The sequence below is a fragment of the Chenopodium album genome, chromosome 1 (assembly GCF_948465745.1).
Source record: "Chenopodium album chromosome 1, dcCheAlbu1.1, whole genome shotgun sequence".
In the NCBI taxonomy this organism is placed as follows: domain Eukaryota; kingdom Viridiplantae; phylum Streptophyta; class Magnoliopsida; order Caryophyllales; family Amaranthaceae; genus Chenopodium; species Chenopodium album.
Window position 1 is genome coordinate 65,173,441 of NC_137834.1, and position 20,468 is coordinate 65,193,908.

Consider the following 20,468-nt stretch of genomic DNA (forward strand, 5'->3'; position numbering starts at 1 on the left):
CCCCAAAAGGTTATTAAAGGATCCGTGGTTTCAGATTTCTTAGCGGATTTTCCAATAGAAGATTCCACGCCTATACATGAGAATGATTTTCTAGACGAAGACTTGATGGTCACAGAGGAAGATACTTGGACTCTCTACTTCGACGGATCCTCAAACCAAAAGGGATGTGGTGTAAGAGTACTATTGGTATCACCTAAAGAAGAACATGTTCCAATGTCCATAAAGCTAGATTTCGACGTTATTAACAACACTGCAGAAGACGAAGCATGCGTGATAGGCCTCGAAACAGCATTGGCGTTGGGAGTAAAGAAACTTTGAATTTTCGGGGACTCTTCATTAATTATCAATCAAATTTCCAAGAGATGGAAAGTAAGGAGTGAAAGCTTGGCCCCTAACCAAAACTACTTGGAAACTCTCACAAACCAATTAGAAAAGGTAGAATACACATATCTACCTAGAGAGAAAAATCAATTTGCTGAAGACTTGGCAAGACTAGCCTAAATGGTTAAGATTCCTACGAAAATTGAACAAATGCTCCTAACAATAGAAAAGAGGCATAAACCGGCTTATATCCAAGCAATAGAGGATGACAAAGTAACCTAAGAGGAAGAAGAAGAGGAAGAACCTTGGTATACAGACATCCTCAACTATGTCACAAAGGGAGAATATCCACCCCACGCTGACAAAAGAGCAAAAAGAGCATTAAGACTTTTGGCTTCCCAATATGTACTCATTAATGACGAGTGACACAAAAGGGTACCTAAAGGTCGAGCTCTTCTATGTGTAGGCAAAAAGGAAGCCCAAAGAGTTATGAGAGTAGTCTACGAAGGGGTATGTGGAACACACATAAATGGAAAAATGCTAGTCCAAAAGATAATGCGCGAAGGGTATTATTAGACTACCATGAATAGGGACTGTCATCAATATGTCAAAAGATTTCCTAAATGCCAAATATATGCTAACTTGCAACATGTTGCTTTGTCTCTCCTCTACACCTATACATCACCATGGCCATTCTCAACATGGGGAATATATATTATTGAAAAAATTACTCCTCCAGGAGCCAAACGCCATAAATACATATTAGTAGCAATTGATTACTTCATTAAATGGGTTGAAGCGAAATCATATGCAAAACTCACTGCAAAACATGTAGCACTCTTTATCAAAAGAAACATCATTTGTCGATATGGAGTCTCACATGAAATGATAAGAGACAATGGAATTCACTTTCAAGCAGAATGTGAAGAATTGTTACAAAAGTATGGCATTCAACACCATCATTCTTCTCCATACAGACCTCAGGCAAATTGTGTAGTTAAGGCAACTAATAAAAATTTAAAGAAAATCATCGAGAAGATGACAGAAAATTATAAAGATTGGCCTGACAAGCTCCACTTTTCTCTGTGGGGTTATCGCACGTCAATTCGGTCATCAACAACGAATACGCCATTTTCGTTAGTCTATGGAATGGATGTTGTACAACATGTAGAGCTAGAAATACCTTCCCTACGCATCGCGTTAGAAAGTAAACTCGATGAAGTAGAATGGACTAGAGCGAGGTATGAAGGGCTAATTTTACTTGATGAAAAGCGACTAGTGGCTCTACATCATACTCAATGTTATCAAACTCGTATGGCTAGATACTTCAACAAGAAAGTCAAGACAAGAAATATCAAAGTAGGAGACTTGGTGCTAGAAGCATTAAGGAAAAATGTTTTAGACCCAAAAGGCAAGTTTAGACCCAACTGGTCTGGGCCATATATTGTCAAAAATATCCTATCAGGAGGCGCTGCAAAACTGACTGATATGGATGGCAATGAGTTCTCAAACATGACAAATCTTGACCAACTTAAGAAGTACTACCCATAATTACTTGACTAGGATACACAAGAGAGCTACGTTTGGCCTGATTCCTTAAGAAAGGATACGTAGGCAACCCTAATAGGGTGCGACCACTTTAATTTTTACAAACCTCGCATCCCAGAAAATCAACTTAGAGCAATTAGCACGAAAATTTGCAAACGCATCCCAGAAAAGTTATCGCCTGACGACAGATGTCAGCGTCGGCCGACACCAGCAGCATCTGGCGACGAAGACAACTTCAGGTGACGAACAACATCGTCTGGCAAAAAGTCTAACACTAGGTGACGAACACCAGCGTCTGGCGACATACCTAAATTGTAACGCTAATTTTTCCGCAATAAGCTGGGCGAATTTCAGTGTATTTCGGAAATTTTCGACTTCTGTACTCGAATATTTTTCCTGAAAATAATTAAGCGTTTTCATTGCTTTAGTGAAAGTTATAATGTAAATGTTGATTTCATTTAAAAGCTGAAAATTGCATTAATAAAATAAAGTAAAATTACATTATTGATGGAATTTAAATGAAAGCTTATAAAGTAAATTAACTTAAAATTAAATTTGTCTAATAAGTTGAAATTTAAGCAATAATTTAATCTTTCTTCTCTTTCTTTGCTCTCTTCCAATTCTTGTCAGCTTCTTCTTCCTCATCCATTAGTTTTGCTACCAGACATCCTTTAGAGGATCTGCATTCAATTTTTGAGTTAAAAGTTTCTCCCTTAGCCATTACACCATGTTTCTTCTCTACTCATATTTTCCTTTCTGTAGAGTCAGCTTTCCTTTTCTCTTTTCCTATAGTAGTGTCCTTCTTTCTAGGCATCATAGGAGTTTTAAATTCAACCTTTTCACCAAAGCGTTCCTTAACAGGAGCTATCTTGTCTCCCAGACGATTCTTCACATTGGTTGTATTGTGATCTCTCTTCTTGTCCTTTTTAGGCCTATGAAGTAGCCAATGCTTAACATCCTTAGATAAAGAAGGAGGAACCATTTGGGTAACAACTTCCCATAAAGGCCTAGCACTCTAATAAGAATCAAACCTCTCTACTTCTTATGAAACAGGAAATTCATAAGGACGACGAAAATCTCCGGAAGGAATGGTTTGGGCAAGGTCGTACTGCCTTTTTTCCCTGCAGGGGTAATAAAAAGTCAACTTGGATAGGCTTGGAAGATGTCAGATGGGTTGCTTGTTGACACCAACCATCTTCTCAAATTTCCACCAAGGGATGATCCATTTGATAGCAAAATCACAAGAAGCGAAAATTTTACTCCACTCCCGGCGACCCATCTTTATGGAAAAGCATTTTGTTCGCATAACAAAGCAATGTGGTGTATATTTTTCAATGTTGCCAGGAGGACTAACTAATTCTAGCCTCTCCATTAGCCACATCTACACAAAATTCAATGCAAATAATTAGTATTACTATACAAAAATATATAATTTTGATTTTTGTAATTAAAAATATTATTTTTCTACTTTTAATAAAATTGGAGAGCCTCGAAAAGATGCTTTTGGATTTTTCTTTAATTTATCAAAACTAAGCATAGTTTCCCCAACAATTAACGACATTGGATTCCTCCCTGATTCAATTTTTTCCATGACAGACGCTAAAACTGCTTGACCCTCATGATTATTTCCACTAGTGAGGAAATATTGGCTAAACATGCAAAAGAAAAAAGCTCTTCTCCTATAAACATGAAAAGACTCATAATATGGTCTATCAAAGTAGTGGCATGCCAATTCTTTCAGATTAACTACAATACCATCTAAAATATTTGTTAGATCCCTGTAATTCAGATTAAAGAAACGCTCAAAATCTTTCTAATAGTATTCGCTAATATTGGGAATTACCGCAAGATCCATAGCAGGGAAGCCTAGAATAGCACCAAATTCTTCCGCTAAAGGACCAATTTCATCAAAGCCTAATAAAGCAATGCGTGTCTGGATCCCAATATTCTAAGGCGGTATGAATAAAATCTATATCTATGTCTACCCCCTTAATACCATAAATACCTCCCAAATGAAAGAAATAAATCTCTTTTCTCTCCCTAGCAGTCAAAGAACGGCACCACTCACGTGTAAAATCACTAAAACTTTTAGACATGATTGCTTAGAGAGAATTAAAACTATAACTATTATTTTAATCTGTTCAAAACATACAAAACTCGGCATATTTGGGGGGTATTTATGCACAAACTGGTACAGTTTGTTTTCCGAAAGGATTCGGAGAAAAAAAAGTTCGTCGCCAGACGACAAGGACAACGCCTGGCGACGAGGTCAGCGTTTGGCGATAGAAAGTTGGCTGGACGACAGCTTTCTCGCGCTATGCAAATCATATGTTTTTTTTATTACAACTCGATTTTTGTACATTGACTTTACGTTTTTGACCTCGTTCAAACACTTTTTTTTTTTATTAAATTAAGCTTAATTAATTTTAAGCTTATGTTACTCAAAATTTTATTTTTCATTTTTTTTTTCTTTTTGGGGGAGAAAGTCAGATACCCTCCATTAATAATAAAAATGACGAAATTTTTTTGCGCAAAAGTTAGTCACAATTTTTTTCACACACTCACATGCACATAAAATAAAAAATAAAAATGCAAAAATAAAATAAGCATAATCAAGTTGTATATACAATATGTCTAATATAGAAGTCGTATAATATAAATTAGCAAAGTCCTACAAGTCAAATAAAATAAATACAGGTACAACTACGGTGTCGGAGGACGCAAATGGGGAGGCACTCCCAAAGTGTCAAAGAACAAGGTAGATCGTGGAGTATGCCCCTCACCAGCCCCAAGATCGCCAACATTCGGGATCGACAAAGTAGGGCCAACCCATCCAGGCTCACTCTAGAGCTTAATAGCCAAAGACTAAGGTTACGGCGGCTGCTGCGACGACGAGCCAACCTCGTACGTCCCACCACCCCCTAAAGTAGTCAACGGCATTCCTCCTTGGCATGTTGGCCTAGCATATGCACCCTCAGACAAAGAGCCTGAACCCTCCAGTCTCTCAAGTGGAGCCGTCTCCGATCGGCCACCCTCACCCCTAGAAGAGGTACGACGACGCCTCGAGTCGGATCTCTCTCTCCTAGCCTGAGGTTTCGCCCGAGGGTGCGGAGGAGGAATAGGCTGTCCGTGCAAAAGTAAACCATGTTAGATGCTAAATAAATAAATACAAAGCATGAGATAAGGATAAGAGAAATACCTCTGCAGTATCGTCACGGCGACAAGAAGCTCGATTCCTCAATCTCACCAGCTGGTAACGAAAAGCGTCCAAACCTCTCGCCATCCTCGTTACCACCTCGCGAGAGAATTGTCAGGAGACAAGTACATAACAATCAAAGACATATGTGCAAGTAAAAAGGAAAATAAGTGACTCGCCCAAGTCTGGTGTCGTGGTATTGACTGCTCGATAAAGCAGCGATCCGGAGGAGCTAGAGGAATCATCTCCTCAACTGGGCCATACATCCCCTAATAGTTGATGGACACAGGTGGAGCAACGAACTCCGCGTGCACATCCTACAAAATAAACTGAGTAATTAATATCTACTTGGGGGCTATACAAGAGACAAATGCACAAGATAAAGAATACCTCATCTCCTCCCTCTGGCAAAATAGGTGGTGGAGCCAAGAGCGGCAGCAGTGCCTCTGTGTAGCATAGGTCCGGACGAGCGTGAGTCCGCCAAGACGTTCCCTCTGGCGCCCTACTCGCCAAACTCCTCAACCTCGCCTTATCGAATATATGCTGAGGAGGGCGAGGTGGAACAACGAAGGCCTTCGAGGAGTGTTGAATAGCCACTCTCTCGCCTAGATGCACCGCAGCCTCATACGTCCCATGGAAATACCGGCGTTGAGCGGTGTATTGCACGGCTAGTGCAAATATGTCTAAATCGACCCTAGAAGTAACATAGCTCCACGACCGGCTCCTAAAAAATGCATACTCATAAGACAAAATCCTTCTAAAGATATAAAAAAACAATCATTTAAGAAACATACCGAGAGGATCAACTCTAGAATGCGCCTAGAAGTAACATCCGCACTGTGACAGCCTCCCTAACCGGCAGCAATGGGAAGCTCGCGAGGTGAGGGTCTCGCCGACGCGAAAGATGGAAAGTACTCGTAGAACAAGATCTACGAAAATAAAAAAATGTCAACAAATGCCAAAACAGATCTAGAGATAACTTTAAAAGGAATAAAGTGCACCTCTACAACTCTCAAAAAGCTAAAAAGTGCGATGTCTCCCTCTAAGGAGCTATGACGACTAGCAAGTCGCAGCCTGACTAGTAAGTTCGCGTAGGCCAAGATGGCCCAATCATACGACCCGACTAAAGGAAGGTCGCGAAGAGCAGGCACGTAGTAGAGTAGCACTCGACTACCTCTGTCAGGAGAAAAGGTCCCTAACAACAGGATAAGAGTAAAAATGTGCACCCGCTGCTCGGAGGTGGTCGCATTGTCCAAAAAGGCTGCCGCAAGTGTGGTCCAGCGAATGCATCTAGTGTTAAGTTGCGTCGGATCAGCCTCAGCAAGAGCCCGAATGGTAATAGGGCCCAACAGCTCCAGTACTTCTAGAGAAAAGACAGTGATGTCGCTATCGAAAGGAAGCGGGACCGAAGTGAACTCCAATTTCGTGATGAGACTAAAGTCAGTGGGGGGTAACGGTCATCTCACCCCAAGGAAAATGAAAGGTGTTGGTAGTGTCCCAAAAGAACTCCACCAAATCTCGGACTACGTAGTGGCGCTATCCGAAAGAGTACATAGCCTGAGTGGCTCGCAGCTAGGAGTCAAGACACATGACTCCCACAGAAGGCACAGACCGTTGTGGTTGCGGAAGTATGTACCGTACACAGAGCTGATAGTTGTGTTGCCAGAACAATGGCTATGGACCTTCCCGCTCTGAATCCTCTGTAGGACGCGCTCTAAAATGTGGAACTCAGGCGCGAAATACAGAGTGCGGTCTTCCCACTCTCGAAACCTCCCTGGAGAAGAAGAGGTGCCTGCGCTGGCGTCAACGAGATCGTCCTCCCGCTGAGCCTCCCTAGAACAAGAACGAGAACCCGAACCTCGTCGTCTAGCCATGCTATATTATGCAAAATACCAGAAAATTAAGGTTCTACAATATCTAAGGTTTTCCTAGCCGCATGATACTATGTTCACAAAAAACTGAGTCGTATTACTAAAACAGAGCATGATTTCGGTTTGAGCATAAATGGCAATTTTAAGAAATCAAACAATTTCTTGCAATACCGTGACAATTTTTGACAAGAATGGCTAGAAAAAACAAGAAGAATAAGTCACATTGTTCTTACGAACTCAAGGGGTTCAATAATGGAAATTTGCACATTTCTTCACCAAATTGAGTAAAACAAGTCTCAAAATGTTCTAAACATGAAATACAAACATAATCCAACAATTTCAAGGCATAAAATTCAACAAACAAAGCAAATTAAGCATAATTTGGTTTGATTTTTTTGAATACTCGCGCACAAACATCTCTAAAATCAGCAAAAACCAAGTTAAGTTTGAGAAAAACTTACATGGATTGGGAAAATAGATGAGACAAGCTTTGATATGCAACAAATTTGAGTGAATTTGGTGGAAAAATGAGCAAGAACGATTGATTCAAATTCTCAAGCAAACACGAACAAACAGCAGCAGCGGCGGTCACGGGAAATGAAGAAGAAAGGGGTTTTATTTCAAAAACCCGACACCAGCGCCAGACGACAAGTTTGTCGCCAGGCGCTGACCTTCGTCGCCTGGCGATAGGGCTAAATCCTCGCGACAGTACGTTCCAGCGTGCGCTGGTGCGGCAACAGAATATGTGGCCCTCATAAATGACTATGTGGACCTTATGCAGCAATTTCGGGTTCCATGGTACGCTAGTTAGCCCCTATAAGCAATTTGACATGATTAAGTAATCGGCTCGATTACAATCACAATAGGTGATCGACCTGATAAAAGATCGTCACACTTAGCTTAAAGCGCCTAAACATTGGCTCATCGCAAAGGCACCGACATAATGGTTCATAAGCAGCAAAATGCGCCGACGTATTGGAACCGCGGAAATTTCAGCAAATATCACATCAGCAAAGTTCAAGCGAGATTTAAGGGTTGTAGACACCCAATTGTGTCTCCCCAAAACCAAACCTAGTGATGAACACCTTTCACGTCATTTGATTATCGAACAAAGTGAAAGTGTGGAAAGTCTAATGATGAACAACCTTTTAGCGCCATTATTGGTCGGGTTTAGTATTTAATCTTTAGAGTGCTTAATTCCATATTTTCATTTCATAAACCAACCAATTCCTAGCCCATTTCCCCAAACCTTCACTTTTTTTCCTCTTTTCGTGCCTTTAAACCCAAAATAATTCATTTCGTATCCTTTAAAATCATTCATTTCGTGTCCTTTTTATAAAACGTTTAATCCATTTTATTTTGGTCCATAATCTGGGTCCAATGATTTAATAGTTATATGGGGCTTTAAAAGATCTTTCCAAAGATATATTATAAGCCCAAATCCGAGTTATAACGAATAAGTTATGGCTAAAATATTAAACTGAGCCCAAACCGAATCTAAGCCTACCTTACCTACGACCCAATGATCATGTGAGGGTCTAAATTATTTAATCCCATTCCTAATACAATTAGGATTAATTGGAAGATTCTATAAGTTTCTAAAAGATCTTAATTATCCATTTTAAAAAGATAAGATTAAAGAGTTTGAAATTGAATAAAACTCATTTTTTTGAAAATCCTATTTCTATCCGAATTGAAAGACGTTCAAAGATAGACAGATATTATTTTCGTGACTCATATTTTTTATCCAAATTTTATATGGTGGGATAGCCCTTGAAATTATCTTTCCAATGATATATTATAATATCAATTCCGAGCTATAACGGAAAAGATATGAATATAATATCAAACTCTATCCAAAACTGACACCGTCTCACTATTTCATCTATATCTTTTATTCTATAAAATATTTTAACCTGATTCTAATTGGGTTAGAAAGTATACTTCAAGATATTTCCAACTATATCTTACTCATCTTATTCCGATTTTTGAATCAAAATATATGATAAAAACAAAAACCGCAAAAACTGCAGTCTATCGAGTTTTATTCTGATTTAATTCGGATCTTATCTTAATTCTTCGACCCTTCTTTTTTTTCTCTATAAATAGAGGTCATATCTCCCCTTTTTATCAAACATCAACAAGCTTGATCATCAAATAATTCTCTTCTCCCTCTTTAGCCTAAACACTAGCCTCCCCATTCTTTCATTATTCCTTCCTTTAAGCACTCCAAGAAGTCTATATAATACCCAAAGTTTTATACTTAAACAAAGGCGTGAAAGGTAAAATTAAATGAGGGTTTGGACTAAATCAACTCTACTTTTTATTTAATTTAATTGTTTCAATTTGATTTATATTTTAATTGAAGTTACTAACAGTTTATTCATGATGTAACAATTTAAAGGAAACGCGGAAAGTGAGTAATTAATCACTTAATTACTCTTATTTTTATTCTTGTTGCTGGTATCATGAGTAGGTTTATTATTTGATTTGACTAACGCTATTATTGTTGAATTGCTTCCAGTATTAATCGATTTTTATTATATTTGTTGATCACCATATTGCATATTAAAGGGAATATGTAATTGAAAATCACGACTAATAAGATAATTTGGACAACCGGTTTAGGTTCCTTTTTAATCTTATTGTTAAATCAAGTGATCACAATATTTTAGAACTATGTGTTGCATTAATATTCAACCAATTTAGCTTAATAATAGTTTGGAACAAATTGAATCTTTGTTTGTATGCCTTTGAGATCGCAGGAATCACTTTTCACTATAAGAATCAAGTAGAGGCCAATACGGGCGAATGTGACCCTAAGACTCACTTCGTACCATCATCCCCGATCCTCCTTTCGTGGTTCCGAACCATAAGGAGTTAGTAATCCCATGGATTATGAATGGGGTTAACCTTCACAGGTCAATCGTTGTTGCCTATCGTTGTCCCTTTAATCGTGGTTGCCTTTTATGATCCGTGAACGGTTTACAAGTTCCTAAAAAACATGTTGGCAGCTCCCTACTTTATTTGTCCCTAATCGTATATGTCAATTCCCACTTCCTATGAGTGCCAAGCATATTCACACATGCTTTTAACGTAAGCGCACTTCGAGCGACGTCTACGATTTGGCGACTCCACTGGAGAGGATTCTTGGTTATTTATCGATTTGAGTGATCGGTATTTAATTAAGATGAGTGGATGAGACTTGAAAGATTCTTTAATTGTAATCCCGCGATTTAATTGACATTGTCACATATGCATATGATTTTTTTTAGGTTACCTATTTTGCCACAATAGTACGTGTTCTACTGATGTGGCTAGCCCGGGGGATTTATGCTCTATCAACCCGAAAACGCTCATGGCAATAAGGGTTCATCCGAGTTTTTAAATCTACCCAAACCATGGAGTCGAGTTCGATTTCATCACGAACTCGCGTTGCCGCCTGTTGGCATACACCCTCAAGAGAGGATGCCTTGCTAACGCGTCCAAACTCTTAACCATGGTACCCTTTGACACCCAAAAGCTTGACCATAGTCGAACATAGAACTTGACTTTAGGTTGCGAACTTCATTGCATCATGCGTGACTATATGCTTATGTGTGCATTTTTTTTATTGACCTTTTTTTAATTATTTTTTTTCTCTTATCAAACACCTTTTTTTTATTATTAGAGTCGAGCCATAGATTTTTTTTTTTAATTTTTGAGTCACCCGGATTTAATTCCCGTATACTGCACAAGAGTCAACTTGTTTTGGTCATATCCGGAGTTCTAGAAAGAGTTACGTGTCGTGCCACCTATGGATCTGTAGCCCCGGGTTTTATCTTTCATTTGGCGTTGGTTTCGTCTCAATCAGAGTCACAGATAAAAATTTATAACCGATATACTACAGACTGTCCGGTTTAGGTGTCTTTTTAGCGTCAACTTTCTTTTGTTTTATTTTAATTTTTTTTTATATCTTTTCGTGTCAAGTTAGTATTAGTCACTACCACAAAATAGGGAATAAGTAACGCATAATAGAGAGCTGTCAAGTTAGATAGGCGATCTCTAGCATTCTATAGAACGCCTATGTAAGATAAGCGCTTTGTATATTGAACCTATATAATGCCTTTCCTAATTGAGCGTTCCATATGTTTTGTATAAAAAAATATGATTATAGATATAGATTGCCTTTCTAAGTTAGGTGATCTATATGATTTTAGGATAATTAAAAAAAATGTAAAAAAATAGAAATCTTACCCTAAAATAAAATGCTCGCACGCCGCCCCCTCCTCTCCTTTCTCTCTCCTCTTTCTGTCCTCTCAACTCCATTCCTCTTTCTTTCTCCTCTTTCTGTCTTCTCAACTCCATTCCACTTTGTTCTAAAAAAAAAACTCCATACCTCTTTCTTTCTCTTCTTCTCTCACTCCTCTCCTCTCAAACCCCATGAACTGGTAATGACAAGGGCGCCATAGATCGAGTTGGAGAAGTCGCCGTCGTTTGTCTCGATGCATTGAATTGAAGTGTTGCTGCTGTAAAGGTTTATGAAGATTAATCTCGTTTGTGTCCGAATTTTAATGTTCAAATCCGTTTTTGGGTTTTTAGAGTGATTGATATGATATTTTTTGCCCCTTTTTTGTCGATCTATGTAGGTCATGATTTAATTCTAATTCAAACTTTTGATTTTCATTTTAAATATTCCTTTTACTTCTCATTTATTTTAGATCTGTGGGTATTTGGTTTTCATTTTTTAAAATTCTGATTTTCATCTTTTATCAATTGATTTCGGTGTTATAATTAGATTAATTTCTGATTTTTCATGTTTATGATCTGTGGGTTTTTGGTGCAGAATCTCTATTTTTGTGCGCTGTTAGTGGAAGCTTGGAAGGTGGTTAAGGTTGGTTGAGGCGCTCTGGTGGTTCCGTGGTTGAGGTTGGTGGAGGTGCTGCGGTGGTTCCGTCGTTGAGGTGGTTTCGACTTTCGACAGCATTTTAAGTTTGTGCACTACTATACATGTTAGCACATTGATAATTATTCCGTAATTAATTATAGAGAAATCTTAATGTAAATTTATTTTTTAAGGAATTTTGTTGTTAGGGTGTTTTAGTTATTAGCTACTTTGTATGAATTATTATTATTCTTCTTCTTCTTCTTCTTCTTCTTCTTCTTCTTCTTCTTCTTCTTATTATTATTATTATTATTATTATTATTATTATTATTATTATTATTATTATTATTATTATTATTATTATTATTATTATTATTATTATTATTATTATTATTAATAATGATATTTTTTTATTAAAAAAGTAAGGAATAGAGAGCGCCTATCTATGATAGGCGTTTTGTTTTCATGTAGCTAGAGAGCGCCTATGCGAAGATGAGCGCTCTATTTTCCTGGTTTTTTATTTACTGTTTATATAAAATATGAAGCGCGCCTATCTTAGATAGGCGCTATGTATTGTGTTAGATATAGATCGCCTCAAAGAGGCGTTCTATAGACTTTATAGGGCACCCCCTCAGAGGAGCGCCCTACAGGCGATCTATATTGGTTGTCTTAGGTGCTCTCTATTCCTTATTTTATGGTAGTGAGTCAAATCCTTTAATCCGTGTCAACTCGTATAATATAGGATTATAGATTTTTTTTATACCCATGAGTCCAAACTCTTCTAGAATTCTAGTCCTCTTCCTAGTTTCTTGTGATTTTTTGTGCTAACCTTAACATGTGTTCTTTGTCTTTGATTGTGGTTGATCTTATTTATAACTAATGATTGCCAATGGACCGTTTTCACCTAGTAAATAGCATAAACATTAAAATTGGACAAAATTAATCAAGTTAGTTTGTCTTTTAGTCTTCCGTGCTATTAGGTCATTGGGTCCTTTGTTTTTCACAACGTCCTCATGTCTAGTCATGCGATCATACCACGAGTCTTAATAAACTCACCTAATCACACATGTTGAGTGATTGCACACACTTTGTCTCCGAGTCATGCACTATATTATTTATGATCGTATACTAGGACCATGCATGCATCGTTTTCTGTCGTAGTAAAAATGAGTGGAAATTTTTCTCACTTGTTTTCAAATGTCTATTTTTTCCCTTCATTTCCTATCTTGAGCAATGAGTCGAACAATTAAGTGAATCATTTTATTTCACAGTACTTGGTCAAGGAGCAGGAGTAGATTGGTACGGTTCGAGTCATTACTGCATCAACCTCTTAGAAGAGAACTTCACCATCTCCACATCACTCATCACCTTCAAACTACTTTCAATTTGTCCCAATGGCCACTAAGGAAGATATTGAGAGCATTAACAAGTCCATTGAAACAATGTCTACCATGTTGCAAGCACTGACTACCAGAGTCAGCACAATAGAGCAAAACAATGTTACTGCGGCTGCAATAGACAAGATCAAAGAGCAAATGAGCAAGATTTCTGAGGATTTCACCTATGTGGAACGGCCTCCCACTCCTTTGGATGTGAAGGACAGAATTCCTGAAAAGTTCTCCACTGCTGATATTCCAAAGTTCAAGCCTAGTGACAATCCAATATTCCATTTGAAGGCGTTCTCTGCTACCATGGCTCTTAAGGGATTGGACGTAACCCTCTTCCCTACGGTGTTCCCTCTCTCCTTAGAACATGCTTGCCAACAGTGGTTCTATTCCCTAGATGCCAAGCGTACTGCGACTTGGCAAGATGTCACCGAAAGTTTCATGAATCGTTACATGTGTAACATTCAAGCTAGAACTTCTGAACGTGAACTCTCCATTCTCAAACAGAAAGAGAATGAAGGCTTCACCGCTTATCTGAACAGGTGAAGGGAAACAGCTGCACTCTTGGTAGATCCTCCCAAAGAAAAAGAGATGATTCGCTTCTTCATCCAAAATTTGACTCACAAGTACAAGCAACATCTCAAATTTCTTCCTTTGAACACTTTTGAAGCTGTATATGACATTGGCATCAATATCGAGGATGATCTAATAAAGACTGCCGGTAGAAACAATAATAAAACTTGGAAAAACAAGAAGAACGAAAATCCTTCTTCTTCTTCTTCTAAGCACGAAAACAATATAAGCCAAGTTGATCTCAATGAAGTGTTAGCTCTTGATGCTCCATTACTCAAGAAGAAAAGAACTTACAATTCTTTAGGAATGACTTATGATGTGGCCTTTGATCGCCTTTTCAGTCAAGGCTTGATCACACCTATTGGGCCATTTCTAGAGCTAAAACCTAAAGAAAGGAGCGCCAAATGGAATCCCAATGCCCATTGCAAGTACCATCAAGGAAGGGGCCACACTACGGAGCAATGTTGGAATTTGAAGGACGTCATTCAAGACTTGGTGGATGCAAACAAACTTCTTGTCCCTCCTGGCGGCAAGAAGTAATGAACACAAGGCGCACAGCAGATCCTTTGTGCAAGATTTCATGATTTCCTTTTTTTTTTATCATTCATCTCCATTCCCCATTCATGTCTAGCATAGGTTTTCCATTTCAAATTTTTATATGTTCCATGTGTTTCATTAACCTTTATTCCATTAATAAAATGAGAAATTTCCTTTACATCTCGATCATAGCATTTTTCATTCACTCATTCAAAAACAAAAATCAATTACCGAACTAAACACAAGGTACACCAATGACTTGAGGCACCTCTACAACCCTGTCATTCTGTTAACCATTCAATCACTTTCCATTTCTTCATCAACCACTTTGAGCCTCGTCTAAGGTTTAGCCTTCATTTCTTCAATCCACATTTACTTAACCCTGGGATTGGAAGATGTGTAATTGTATAACATTCAAAAAGCATGTAAAAAAAAAAAAGAAGAAAAGCAACAATAAAACAATGTCTAAGGGAAAGTGTTCCAATGTCTTTGATATGAACACGTCTCAATTTGCGTCTCTCATCGAGTGCTTGGTACCGTGCCATAGAAACATGAATGCTAAGTGAGTGATGGACCGCATGATCTGAGATTGCCCACATTGATTCAAAAGAATGAGAAAAAAAAAGCAAAAAAAAAAAAAAAAAAAAAAAAGAAAAAATGAAAATAAACTTGCAAAATTCAAAACAAAAAAATATATGAAAAATAAAACATGCAAAATCTAATACACAAATGCATATCTTAGGGGCTTCTCTCGGGTCTTGAGCCTTTTACCCCTTTCATCCTTAAACCTTCAGCTTAACCACCTTACAACCCTCGAAAGACCTCTTTGAGGTGTACACACACTTGTGAAAAGTTTGGTTAGAGCTACGTTCGGCCTGATTCCTAACGGATACGTAGGCAACCTCACATCGAGGTGCGACCACATTCATATGCATGATCGAGTCAAAGAATATCCAATGCTTAATCCTATGACCCTATCCATCTAGAGCTAGACTTGGGGGCTTGAACCCACATCGTTTAGCCTACCTATCCTAAAGAGTCACCATCTCGACTCTTCTCACATCTATTTCCCTCACCATAGCCATTGCAACCTCACCTAGTATCACTTTCACACACGTCTTTCACACATACATAGCCATATCAGCTTATCCTTAGGAACCTTTTATCATGAAATCTTGTTTCCATACCGTGCATATTTCATCATATTTAAAGTCAACATTCATTAGAAGAAACATTGTATACTTGCTTAGCTTCCTGACCTGAGCAATATTCATTGTTTCATGCATCGCATAATGTGCTGAGAAACATTTATATATCAATGATTTTTAATCACACAAAGCATATCGTGCTTAGCTCCTTGACCTAAGCAACGTTCATTATGCAATAATCACTTCATCTGTATACGTGCTTAGCTTCCAGACCTAAGTGACGTTCAAGATCGTTTCTTTACACCATAAATGATGCTTAGCTCCAAGACCTAAGTTAATTCATCTATCATGTCACATGATGTTATTGTCCTTAGCCTCCTGGCCTAAGGACATGCATCATGCATACATTACTTTCAAGAAAATCTATTCAATCCATGCGATTCATTTTGTCTTGCTCAACGAGGAAGTTCAAAACTTCTTTCCTTTTTTTCGTGTCTTTTCTTTTGGGGAAGTTTAAAAACAAAAATTCATTTTTCACGTCTTTCTTTTCGAGAGAAAGTCGGTACCCTCCACTCATGACAAAAATGAAGGAAAATTTTTGCTTTTGCATTTTTAATTGCTTGTGCCAGTGCACACACTCACTCAAGACACACACAATCACAAGTCATACACATGTCATGTCATGTCAAGTCAAACTCAGTCAAGTCAGTTGGTCAAGTCAATCACAGTATATACGAGTCCCTTGGAAAATTTTATTTTGCAAGTCTCATCTACAGCCCACGTCTGGGGACAAGCGGACCATTTACAGCCCACGTCCGGGGACAAGCGGACCATCTACAGCCCATGTCCAGGGACAAGCGGACCATCAACAGCCCACGTCCGGGGACAAGCGGACCATCTACAACCCACGTCCGGGGACAAGCGGACCATTTACAACCCACGATCGGGGACAAGCGAACAAACTACAGCCCACGTTCGGGGACAAGCAAACCAACTACAGCCCACGTTTGGGGACAATCGAACTACCATCATTTCATGACGCAAGGTTCTCGATACACAGAGACTTATTACCATCTCATCATCTGTCGACTTTCCTCAATCATGGAAAGTATTATCCGGTGGATTTCTTCAAGCATAGAAAACCGCCAAATTCCTTTGTCGGCTTTCCTCAATCATGGAAAGCATTATCGGTGGATTTCTTCAAGCATAGAAAACCGCCAAATTCTTTTGTCGGCTTTCCTCAAGCATGGAAAGCATTATCGGTGGATTTCTTCAAGCATAGAAAAACGCCAAAATCATATGTCGACTTTCCTCAAGCATGGAAAGTGTCATCCGGTAGGTTTCTTCAGGCTTAGAAAGCTACCAAACTCATCTGTCGGCTTTCCTCAAGCATGGAAAGCATTTCAACAAACGTCATCCGGTGGATTCCTTCAATCATAGGAAGCTACCAAACTCATTTGTCACCAATAAATTGGTGTCAGATAAGCTGTTTTTCCTTTACTCTTTTATCTGTAGAGCTAACACTTTTCTGCAGGTATCGGCGTATACAGAGTGATTTAGGATCGCAGAACGTCTTAAATCATTCTCCGTCCCTATCGACTACTTTTACTATCGTTTTCAAAACTGATGTTTCTACAAACTCAGTCAAAGTGGGGACTTCTGTAGACACCTAAACATGTCTCCCCAAAACCAAACTCGATGATGAATAACCTTTCAGCGCCATTATTAGTCGGGTTTAGTATTTAATCTTTGGAGTGCTTAAATCCATATTCAAATCCATATTTTCATTTCATAAACCAACCCAATTCCTAGCCCATTTCTCCAAACCTTCACTTATTTTCCTCTTTTTGTGCCTATAAACCCAAAATAATTCATTTCGTATCCTTTAAAATCATTCATTTCGTGTCCTTTTTACAAAACGTTTAATCCATTTTATTTTGGTCCATAATATGGGTCCAATGATTTAATATTTGGATGGGGATTTAAAAGATCTTTCCAACGATATATTATAAGCCCAAATCCGAGTTATAACGAATAAGTTATGGCCAAAATATTAAACTGAGCCCAAACCGAATCTAAGCCCACCTCACCTACGACCCAATGATCATGTGGAGGGTCCAAATTATTTAATCCCATTCCTAAACCAATTAGGATTAATTGGAAGCTTCTATAAGTTTCTAAAAGATATTAATAATTGTAGGCGTCGCTCGAAGTGCGCCTACGTTAAAAGCATGTGGTGAATATGCTTGGCACTCATAGGAAGTGGGAATTGACATTACGATTAGGGACAACGATTAGGAACAAAGAAAAGTAGGGAGCCGCCAACAAGTTTTTAAGGAACTTGTAAATCGTTCACGGATCATAAAAGGCAACCACGATAAAGGGACAACGAAGGCAACAACGATTGACCCGTGAAGGTTACACCCCATTCATAATCCATGAGATTACTAACTCCATATGGTTCGAAACCACGAAAGGATGATCGGGGATGATGGTACGAAGTGAGTCATGGAGTCACATTCGCCCGTATTGGCCTCTACTCGATTCTTATAGTGAAAAGTGATTCCTGCGATCTCAAAGGCATACAAACAAAGATTCAATTTGCTCCAAAATATCATTAAGCTAAATTAGTTTAATATTAATGCAACACATTATTCTAAAATATTGTGATCACTTGAATTAACAACAAGATTAAAAAGGAACCTAAACCGGTTGTCCAAATTATCTTATTAGGCGTGATTTTCAATCACATATTCCCTTTAACATGAAATATGGTGATCAATAAATAATAATAGAATAAACATTAATATTGGAAGCAATTTAACAATAATAATGTTAGTCAAATCAAATACATAATAACCTAATCATGATACTAGCAATAAGAAAATAAAATAAGAGTAATTAAATTAATTAATTACTCACATTCCGCGCGTTCCTTTAAATTGCTACACCATGAATAAATTGTTAGTAACTTCAATAAAAAAATATAAATTAAAAAGAAATTAAATTAAAGTAGAGTTGATTTGGTCCAAACCCTCAGTCAATTATACCTTTCACGCCTTGGTTTAAGTATAGAACTTTGGGTATTGTATGAACTGCTTGGAGTGCTTAATTAGGGGAAGTATTTTAAGAAAATAGGATGACTAGTATTTAGGCTAAAGAGGGAGAAGAGAATTATTTTATGATCAAGCTTCTTCATCATTGAAAAAGGGGTGATATGACCTCTATTTATAGGGAAAAAATAGGGTCGAAGAATCAATTAAAGATGGAGTTCGAATCGGATTAAAACTCTTGCGATAGACAGCAGTTTTTGCGGTTTTTGTTTTTATCATATCTTTTGATCCAGAAATCGGAATAAGATGAATAAGATATGGTTGGAAAGATCTTGAAGTCTACTTTCTAACCCAATTAAAATCAGATTAAAATATTTTGTAGAAAAAAAATATATGGCCGAAATAGTGGGACGGTGTTAGTTTTGGATAGAGTTTGACATTTTATTCATATCTTTTCCGTTATGGCTCGGAATTGATATTATAATATATCATTGAAAAGATAATTTCAAGGGATATCCAACCATATAAAATTTGGATAAAAAATATGAGGCACGAAAATAATATCTTTCTATCTTTGAATGTCTTTCAATTCGAATAAAATTAGGACTTTCAAAAAAAGGAGTTTTATTCAATTTCAAACTATTTAATCTTATCTTTTCAAAAAGGATAATCAAGATCTTTTAGAAACTTATAGAAGTTTCTAATTAATCCTAATTTATTTAGAATTGGGATTAAATCATTTGGACCCTCCACATGATCATTGGGTCGTAGGTAAGGTGGGCTTAGGTTCGGTTTGGGCTCGGTTTAATATTTTGGCCATAACTTATTCGTTATAACTCGGATTTGGGCTTATAATATATCGTTGGAAAGCTATTTTCAATCCCCATTCAAATATTTAATCATTGGACCCATATTATGGACCAAAATAAATTGGATCAAACGTTTTTATACAAAGGACACGAAATGAATGATTTTAAAGGACACGAAATGAATTATTTTGGGTTTAAAGGCACAAAAAGAGGAAAATAAGTTATGGTTTTGTGAAATGGTCTAGGAATTGGGTTGATTTATGAAATGGAAATATGGATTTAAGCACTCCAAAAATTAAATACTCAACCCGACCAATAATGGCGGTGAAAGGTTGTTCATCATCGGGTTTGGTTTTGGGGAGACATTTTTAGGTGTCTACAGAAGCCCCCACTTTGACTGAGTTTGTAGAAACGTTAGTTTTGAAAACGATAGTCAAAGTAGTCGATAGGGACGGAGAATGATTTAAGACGTTCTGCGATCCTAAATCATTCTGTATACGTCGATACCTGCAGAAAAATGTTAGTTCTATAGATAAAAGAGTAAAGGGATAGAATGCGTATCTGACACCAGTGTATCGGTGACAAATGAGTTTGGTAGCTTCTTATGCTTAAAGGAATCCACCGGATGACGTATGTTGAAATGCTTTCCATGCTTAAGGAAAGCCGACAGATGAGTTTGGTAGCTTTCTAAGCCTGAAGAAACCTACCGGATGACACTTTCCATGCTTGAGGAAAGTCGACGTATGAATTTGGTGTCATTCTATGCTTGAAGAATTCCACCAATAATGCCTTCCATGCTTGAGGAAAGCCGACTACTTGGCGGTTTTCTATACTTGAAGAAAAATCCACCGATAACGCTTTCCATGCTCGAGGAAAGCAGACTTGGCGGTTTTCTATGCTTTAAGAAATCAACCTGATAATACTTTCCATGCTTGAGGAAAGTCAACAGATGATGAGATTGCAAGTCTCTGTGTATCGAGAACCTTGCGTCATGAAATGATGGTGGTTTGATTGTCCCCGAACTTGGGCTGTAGTTGGTTTGCTTGTCCCCGGACGTGGGCTGTAGATGGTCCGCTTGTCCCTGGACGTGGGCTGTAGATGGTCCGCTTATCCCCGGACGTGGGCTGTAGATGGTTCGCTTGTCCCCGGACGTGGGCTGTAGA

The 20,468-nt window shown here is 38.0% G+C and overlaps 1 long non-coding RNA gene across 1 annotated transcript; it reads left to right on the forward strand.

Annotated features, from left to right (window-relative positions):
• The first annotated feature begins 11,224 nt into the window (after positions 1-11,224).
• Positions 11,225-11,997, forward strand: LOC145596272 (uncharacterized). The gene is made up of 2 exons (XR_014103169.1): positions 11,225-11,452; positions 11,762-11,997. It is a non-coding gene; the product is annotated as an uncharacterized LOC145596272 (long non-coding RNA).
• Positions 11,998-20,468: the final 8,471 nt, after the last annotated feature.